A 9,531-nucleotide genomic window follows, 5' to 3' on the forward strand; every position below is an offset into this window, starting at 1 on the left:
GAATTGTCTGGTTGTTAGTCTTTGAGGGCAGTTACCTAAACAACAGAATGAAGTGTTGAGTTCCATAAATACAACTTGTAGCTTTTTTTATTAGTTACTAATTATGCCCACCTTAGTCTATTTTTAATCACTTCTGGGCTTAGGGGTTTTTTTGCATACAGAATTGATTTTATATAATCTTTCTTTTTATCTAGAAAAACAAAAAAAAAGATGATTAAACACACACTTTGAAGAATGAATCCACGTGGTTTCAAGTAATTTAACCTCTTATGAGCACACTGGCTCATTTGTAACAGTTCCAGCCCTTGGTTGCTGGCTGCTTGTTGCGTAGAGCGAGGGGGTGGGGTTGGGGTAGAGGGGTGTCTCAGGTAGGTAGCGGATGCACGTCCATGTTACACATGACAGTTAAAATACCTGTAGAGCTTTTCAGTTCTAGGATGTAGAGCCGCAGACTTCAGGGTGGAGCCAAGTGAAGCCATGTGGGTATTGCAGTGTAGAAGTGTTACTCTCTTACTACTAAAGGCTGGAACTTTTGTCAGTCCAGATCTAGCAAGCAGATATATTTCACAAGTATTAAACTTGGTCTTTATGCCTGTAGGTATAAATGTTTGTAAATAAGTTGAGGAGTTGGTGGTTTGTAAACCTATAGTCACCATCGATCGTTTTCTATTTCCTGTAGCACGTTTACTCAAAACTACTATTACTTTGAAAGTATTCCTTCCTTAGCACATCCCATGGGTAAAACATTGGCAGCTAAAACAGTTTTAATGGCTGTTGAGGTACTATGTCCTATATATACACACTTGTTTTCTCCTTCCCTAGGAAGAGTTGCTGCCACGCTGTCTCTGTTCTCTTTAAAAATAATTCCTTTTTTTTTTCCTGCAGTACAACATCATTTTTTTTTCATTGCTTCTTTTTGTTGTGGGTTTTGTTTTGGGTTTTTTCCTCTCTTCTGGACTGAGAGTCAGACTGCTGCTTTGCCTAATGAGGTTTTTAAAAACATGTTCTTAGCAGGGGAAGTGTTCTTTCCTTACCAGATTACAGTTCTAAGCTTTGTACCTGAAGTCTGTGTAATTCCAGGTCAAATATTTGGTAAAACTCCTTTGTTCTGTGAGGCCCTGTCTGTTCTTTAGGAAAAAAAAAGAGAAAAAAGTATGTAATATAAAAAGATAAACGGAAGATAATGATCTAAGTTGTGTTTACACAATTAACAGTCTTATTCCTGAGGATGTAACAGTCTAACATGATGTTTGCATGCAAACTGTTGGCTACTTCCTTGCTGTTTAATCTGCATGTGGCTTTCCAGTCTGTGGTGGCTGTCTTTCCAGTAGGGTGGTGACCTGCTGCCTCAGGGTTGCTCTGAGGGTCTCCACGTAAGGTACGACCAGTCTCTGTGTGACGGGGAGCGACTGCGGCTGGAGCTGAGTTTGTCTTCACCTTAGAACACCGAGCTGAAGTCTGCTGTATTTTCCTGCCCTGAGGTCTGTGTGGCCACCACAGAGGGCAGAATTTAGGCTGTAGGTCTGGCTGTGGTTTCCATCGGTCTGGGAGAGGTGGGTTGGCTCGGATCGTGGCGGTGCACTCGCACTGGGGTTTGCTGAACGATGCCTTGGGTGGGTCAGCTGACAGTGCAACTGGGACCACAGTGTTACATCCCTGTGTAGGTGGGGAGGGCACTTCCAGTATTCCTCTAATACATGCTGAAAGGAGACAGCTCAGCAGAAAACTATTTCCAATTTACTGAAATTTGATATGACAGAAGATATATTTTATGAGCACAGAAGTTGGGGTGTGTCTGAAATTTTGTAATTTATGTTCATTTTAACTAATAAACATTAAAGAAGCAATCAGTTGTGACCAGTTAAAATAGAGTAGAGTTTTCAGTCATAGTAGCCAACCTGCAATGTTGTCGTTTTCCTTTCGGTATTTTATTAATAAAATGTGAATTGAATTTAGTGATGTAAACTAACACTATTCCTAGGCTGTTTTTATCAGTTTTATCATACTTTGGGTTGTGACTAAGTAACAAATATGAATAAAATCTCACTTTTGAGCCTGCCTGTCTTTCCTTAGATTAGTAAGGTTTTGCTATTAATATTAACCTCTTACCAGTAAATACTGGAAATGAAAATATAAGGTTTCCAAATGCTATCTGTGATCCGAGGAACCAGGATTTTCCTGGGATGGGGGCTGCTCTCTACAAAACCAGGCTCCTGTAAAGTACTAATGCTTCTCCTGATGTGCATACTTCTTCAATCTTTAACACCTTGATTCAGGTTCCACATTGAAGTTCTTGGCTGGTGTAAACAGCTATTAATTTCCCTACAGGTATATCTAAATCTTTTTTCAGTGAAATGCATTTAACAGCTTTGCTCCCAGAAAGAGAACGGGGCAGAATGTATGAGTTACATTAACAACCCCCTTTTCACTCTTATTTTAAATAAGAAAAGAGGCTTTGCATGTTAATAGTGCTAAGCAGGTTAATAAGGCTGTGTCTGCCTGCTACAAACTTGCCTGTTTCAGTTAGACTGATGTACTACACAGTTGGTTGATGCAGGTTCAGGAGAGGGTTCAGAGGAGCCATAAGGATGATTAGAGGGCTGGAGCAGCTCCCCTACAAAAAGAGGCTGAGGGAGCTGGGCTTGTTCAGCCTGGAGAAGAGAAGGCTGTGAGGGGACCTCATTGCAGCCTTCCAGTCCCTGAAGGGAACATACAAACAGGAGGGGAATCAACTTTTTCAAAGGGTAGACACTGGCAGGACAAGGGGGATGGATTAAAACTAAAGGAAGGAAGGTTTAGATTAGATCTCAGGGGGAAGTTTTTTACAGAGAGAGTGGTGAGGTGCTGGAACAGGCTGCCCAGAGAGGTGGTGGATGCCCCGTCCCTGGAGGTGTTCAAGGCCAGGTTGGATGGGGCCCTGGGCAGCCTTGTGTAGCTCCAGGCCTGGAGGTTGGTGTCCCTGCCTGTGACAGGGGGGTTGGAGCTCTGGGATCCTTGGGGTCCCTTCCAACCCAGACCATTCCATGATTCTATGATCCTTCCCAGTGTGACATGATAACTCAATTACATAATACAGTTGTGTGACTGTAAATGAAAGACTTGGTTATGCACATGAGGCCTGGTTGTTCCCCAGGAAAATGAATTAATCTGTAATCTGTTAACTGAGAATTCCCGTTCCTTCGGCGCTTGGTTCTTATTTCACTGGGATTTTCCATCTTTGATTTACACTCAATTCAGTTAATAGAGCAAGGAGACTGGTTTTGAATACAGAGGCTTGGGATTTAGGTGCAAAGGCCAGCTCGGTAAAGTATGTGTAACTGCTGGTTTTCAGTTGGGGTTGGAGTTAGTGCTGGTGATCGCTCGGCGTACAGCCCGTACGGCTTTTGTGGTTGTCTTTCCAATGTTAAAAGTTCCCATGTGATTGACTGACAGCTCTTGGATTTCGGATTTCTCTGTCCTGAGATGAACTGCATGAAGAAGAACAAACCCCATTATTGTGAGAGGTGTGCACGTTGTTGAGAACAAGCTCAAAACTGAGCTCGTTTGTGGTATGCAAATGGACTCAGGAGGAAGGGAAATGACTTTGGGAGATGGATTCATGTGATGTGTGCTGCAGGTATGTTCTCCCATGTGCCAGACATGGTTTTAAGTGCATCTTTGTTGTTATTCAACACACCCAAGGATACAGCAAACGTGTAACTTCTTAAAATGTGTAAAATCTCAGTGTAAACTGAACTGAGGGTAAACCTCATGATGATGAAACGTGTTAGAATCTTGTGGCTGGGAGCTGAAGTCACATGAATTCACTCTTGACCTTATAGTGGCCTTCCAGTACCTGACAGGTGCCTACAGGAAAGCTGGGAAGAACTGCTCATGAGGACATGTAGTGATAGGACAATGGGTAATGATCTTAAACTTGAAAAGGGGAGATTAGGTTGGATGTTAGGAAAAAATTCTTCAATATGAGGGTGGTGGATCACTGGAACAGGTTGCCCAGAGAGGCAGTCTCCATCCCTGAAGACATTCAAGGTCAGGCTTGCTGGGGCTCTGAGCGACCTGATCTAATGAAGATGTCCCTGCTTGTTGTAGGGATGTTTGGACTAGATGGCCTCTAAAGGCCCCTTCCAACCTTACACATTCTGTGATTCCATAACCTGAGGTACTGTTTCCTAGAGCACAGCAAAACAAATGCCAGAACAGCTTATCCAAAGGTGGCTTTGGCAGTGATTTTTTTTAATTTAGTTTTTTGTTAATGGGAGTTTACCCATTTTCCTCTTGAAAATCCAAACAAATCCAACCTGCTGTGAGGGGGAAGTCAGCCTGAGCTCTTAATTCCAATTTTGAGATGTTCCCAGTACTGGTACGTACACATACACATGAGTCCAAGGATCTCCAGCATCTAGAGGCAGCTCGTGTGGGGAACTGATGAACCCTGGTCAATTCCCTCAGGCCCTGGCATCTACCACAGAATAGTCAGGAGTGACTCCAGCGTGTCACTGAAGAACCTTCCCAGTTCCCTTGGACGTCAGGGGCAGGGTGCAACTCTGTAAGGGCTGTAGGTTTCCAGTCAACCATTGTCTTTCATCAGAGGTGAATAGAAAGAGTGGGAATACTGGAAAAACTTCTTTAAGTACAAAACAGGGAGAAGGAATTTCATATTCACGGTCTCAAGCTGCACCAGGGGAGGTTCAGGTTGGGTATTAGGGAAAATTTCTTCACCTAAAGAGTGGTCAGGCATTGGACCAGGCTGCCCAGAGAGGCAGTGGAGTCACCATCCCTGGAGGCATTCAATAAAATGTGTAAATGTGGTGCTTTGGGAGATGGTGTGGGGCTGACAGTTGGAATTTTATGATCTTGAAGGTCTTTTCCAGCCTCAATGGTGCACTTTCTGCAGTAATAAGGGAGGAAAAGGAGGTTTCTCATGTGCAGTCAAATACCTGTAGGCTTCTCAGAGAAATGCATTTTGATCAGTGGCTGATGGAGGTGTGTGCTCCTGTGTGTGGAAAGCAGCCTCCTAAGGTTGGGCTGGTCTGGACTTTTTTTCCAGCATCCTAAGAAAACAAGCAGCCCTTGAGAGCTCCTTAGCTAAATACAGCTGTCTCTTTAGGGGTTAATTCTTATAGCTGCAGATAGAGATGTTCTTATCTGATTAGCTGGAGCAGGGAATCCTCCTGCATTGAGGGTCACATGCAGAGTGCTTTGGAGATTAGAGCTGAGGGCAACTGCCTCAGCAGCTTGGCTTAGAGGTGTTGCCTGTCCGCGTCACTCAGGGTTTCAGCCGCTAACATGTTGTCATACCACGTGAAAACTGTCAGCCCCCTGCAGCAGTGGCTCACGTTGCCAGTGCAGTGTGGGTGTGAGGGAAGGAGGGCTGGGAAGCTGGCAGAGTCCATAGTGGGCTGTCTGTCCCAGGTGTCTTTGGGAGGAGCCCCGAACAGGCGTCCTGCCGACTGTACTGAAGGAGGTGGCAGAACTCAACTGTTTTCTCCGTTTTCCTTGAAAATCAGCCTTACTCCAGTTCCTCAGCACTCCTGCTGGGATGTTCTACTCCTCCAGCAAATACAACTTTCCAGTCCCTTCCCAGTTCCCCGTCTCCTGCTTGCTGAATGGCCTGTGCCTGTTGCTTCCCAGCCTTTACAGACTGTATGCAGTCCCCAGCTGTCAGAAATGCCTCTGCTCTGCCAAAGTCACTAGCCCAGTGCTGAACTTCATCTGCAGCCTGTCCCCCTGCATCCTGCTCTCCTGAGTCTCTTCCCTCTGGTGCTTATCAGGCACTTGGCCTGTTACCAGCCAAGGCTTCTCCCTCCCACTGCATGAGGAGGGCTTTGAGTCTGTTTGGTTGGCCATGGTTTCTGCCCTCTGAACAGATTCTTGTTCTGTGACTCTGCTGGGTAACAGTGGGTGCTGCAAGGGGTGCTGCCTCCTGGTATGGGGCCTTCCTCTGCAGAGGATGGTGGTAGTAGCAGGATTGATTGACACAGGTTTAGCTTAGGGATGAAACTGGAGTATTTCCAAGGTTACTGCTCATTCCAGCCATGTGAGACCTGACTTTGCTTGGAACATTTAGGGGGTTGGACCTGAGGATCTCCTGAGGTCCCTTCCAACCCCTATGATTCTGTGATTCTTTCAGATTTGGGGGGGGTGTGTGTGTGTGTGTGTTTCCTCTGGTCTGGCTTTGTGTGGATCAGCTCATTTCTGTTCTGTTTGCTGCACTTCTAAAACTCTTTCAGGTGCCTCTCAGCCTCTGGCTGAACCACCTCTGCCTGCCATGATGCTGTCAGTGCTGCGTCTGTATTTGAGGAAGAAGGATTTCCTTTTGTTCCCTGACACTCTCTAGACCATCTGTAAAAGCTTCCTCAGGAATTTATTTCTCTGTGGTCGCTGTTTATGGCACGTTTTCCTTTAACAAAGGCTTAGGTGTTCTGCTTATGGCAGTTAATGAACTTCTTGGATTGCAGAGAGGATTCTTGCACAGGTCCTTCAAAATTAATCTGACTGTGAGAAGAGAACATTAATGTACGTAAAGTTGAGTCACCTTCCCTGGATGTGTTCAAACAAAGGGTAGATGAGGTACTCAGGGATCTGGTTTAGCTTAGGATGGGAATGGTTGGACTTGATGATCTTCAAAGGGCTTTTCCAACCTTGTGATTCTGCGAGTGTGCAGGGCTACGCTGCAATGTGTACATTCAAGTACTGATGTAAACCTGGATCTTGATTAATTTATAAGCATCAGTGGTTCCTGGGAGTGTTTGGAGCATTAAGCATCCATTGAAACTGCTGGATCCTGCTGGCTCCTTCCTTTTCCCAGTGACTGGTCGCTGATTTGCCATATCTGTTGAAAACTACCCCTGTGATGCTTCACAAACCTTTTATAACAATAGGCAAGGTAGCCCACCGTGTACCCAGCTGACCTCCATCAGACAAATCCATCTCTGGGAAAACCCATTTATCTGGGGTTTGTTCATCCTCAGTATTCTCTTCAAACCCCTGGTGACTGCCAAGTCACCCTTTGCTTTTTGAATTATTTAAGAGCCATCTTCATTCTTTAAGTTGACACAGTCTGTCTGGGAAACTGAATTTAGGTCTTCCACATGCTTTAAGGACGCTCCATCCCTCTCCTGAGGTGCCCCTCCTGACCTATATTCCTTGCTGTGTTTCTAGAATCGATATGAATTATTTATATGGCAGATTTACTTCGTGCTTCACCGACAGAGAGACTAAATCCTTGCTTTAGGGAGCTCCAAACCCAGTTAAAACAGACTAAATTGTGGGGCAGCTGCCCACGACTGGGGTTGTTTGAGATGAGAGACGTGGGGGTTGTCCAGCATTTAGGCAGCAGATAGAAAGTATTTAAGTACAGGATGCCTCATGTAAATGGCATGAGCAACACCACCCATCTCTGGCATTCTTCTGGCTAGGAAAGCAGAGATGGGGAAGAAGAGAAAGGCCAGGACTGTTCCTTTGCTGAACAACAGAGGATATTTCAGTGAAGAATTGCTGATACTTCTCCTATTTGTTTGATTCTTATTTTATCTCCGCACAGGAACACCCTGTGAATGGTAAGGGTGAATTTTAACCTTCTCCATGAAGATCACCTTACCTATGCTACTCTCTCCACCTCATCTGTTGCAGCATGCAAGGGCCTTTCTCTTGGATTCGGCTATCTCCCTGCTTCAGCCTTCATCTAATTTCCTTCCCTGATCAGATGAGACATGAGAGTACAAGCAGCACCAGCAGTGCTGCTGGCCTCCATACCTGAGGAGGATAAATAGATTGAAGGTGACATTTAAACAGTAAATAGGTGTTTTTAAAATTCATGGATACACCAATTATCGAAGGAGCCTAATGAACCAGGAGTGTTTGGTGCTCAGCAGAGCACGGATGTTCGGCGTGATGGGGTGTTCCAGGATGGTGTGGGCAAAGCGTGCTGCTGAAGTGCAGGGCCACTTTCAGGCTTCCAGGAGGGAGCTTCACACAACAGCTGGAATTGTCAGTCTGCTGCAGGTGCTGCTTCTGGGTTTTGGGCAGCAATCATTTATTCTCCCCACTCTGAATGCTAACGGGGCTGCTAGAGCTGTAGAAAGGATGTAGGAAATATTGTTGGCTTGAGAAGCAGATGTGGAATGGGAAGGGGGAGTCAGTGGGATGGTAAGAGCAAAGTTTACTCCTGAAAACATCAGGTATTTTGGCAGGACAGAACTGAAGTTACCAGATGGACCATTAATTTGGAGATCTAGTCCAACCCCCTGCTAAAGCAGCATCACCTCGAGCATGTTGCACAGGATCATGTCCAGGCAGGTTTTGAATCTGTCCGGAGAAGGAGACTCCACAACCTCTCTGGGCAGCCTGTCCCAGTGCTCCATCACCTCACAGTGAAGAAGTTCTTATTTGTATTCAAATGAACCTTCCTGTGTTCCAGTTTGTGCCCATTGCTCCTTGTCCCGTCACTGGGCACCACTGAGATGAGTCTGACCCCATCCTCTTGACATCCACCCTTCAGATATTTATAAGCATTGATCCAATGCTGCTCAGTCTTCTCCAGGCTGAACAGACCCAGCTCTCTCAGCCTTTCCTCACACAAGAGATGCTCCAGCCCTCTCATCATGCCTCAGTTTTTCCCTTTGGTGCTCAAACCAGAGAGATGAAGGCAAGGAGAGCCCCTGATAATGTTACTTTCCTTCCAGGGGAATTGCCTTGAGATTTATAGGCAAGTCCTCTCCTGGAAACAGGTGAAAACTGCAGCCTGGGCAGCCATGATGTCAGGTAGCTGGTCAGACCATGTCAGTGTTACTCAGAAGTGGACCTCAAAGGGGTCCAGAGCACAGGGGATGCTGCTAAGCACCAGCCAGGCCTCAGGAGTTCTGCTTTGCCAATAAAGCCCTGGCTGCTGCAGTGCAAGAAGCTCTGGGAGGATCTTGGTCATATCTGCTCCATGGTGGGAATTAAAGCATGGCAAGTGGGAGAGAGCAGATTGGCTTCAGAAGAGCATCTGATCCAAACTAAATGCTGGCATGGATTGTGCCTCAGTGGTAGCTGTGATTGACATGTGACCACCACGCTCACAATCTCCTGTCCACTGCTGTTATGGCATGGGTTGGAAGGGACCCCAAGGATCATAGACCTCCAATCCCCCTGCCACAGGCAGGGACACCAACCTCAGGCCTGGATCTACACAAGGTTGCCCAGGGCCCCATCCAACCTGGCCTTGAACACCCCCAGGGATGGGGCACCCAACCCCCTCTCTGGGCAGCCTGTTCCAGCACCTCACCACTCTCTCTGTAAAAAACTTCTCCCTAATATCTAATCTAAACCTTCCTTCCTTTAGTTTTAATCCATTCCCCCTTGTCCTGCCAGTGTCTACCCTTTGAAAAAGTTGATTCCCCTCCTGTTTGTATGTTCCCTTCAGGGACTGGAAGGCTGCAATGAGGTCCCCCCGCAGCCTTCTCTTCTCCAGGCTGAACAAGCCCAGCTCCCCCAGCCTCTCTTCATAGGGCAGCTGCTCCAGCCCTCTAATCATCTTTGTGGCTCCTC

Source organism: Gallinula chloropus (genome assembly GCF_964237585.1).
Source record: "Gallinula chloropus genome assembly, chromosome: 1".
In the NCBI taxonomy this organism is placed as follows: Eukaryota; Metazoa; Chordata; class Aves; order Gruiformes; family Rallidae; genus Gallinula; species Gallinula chloropus.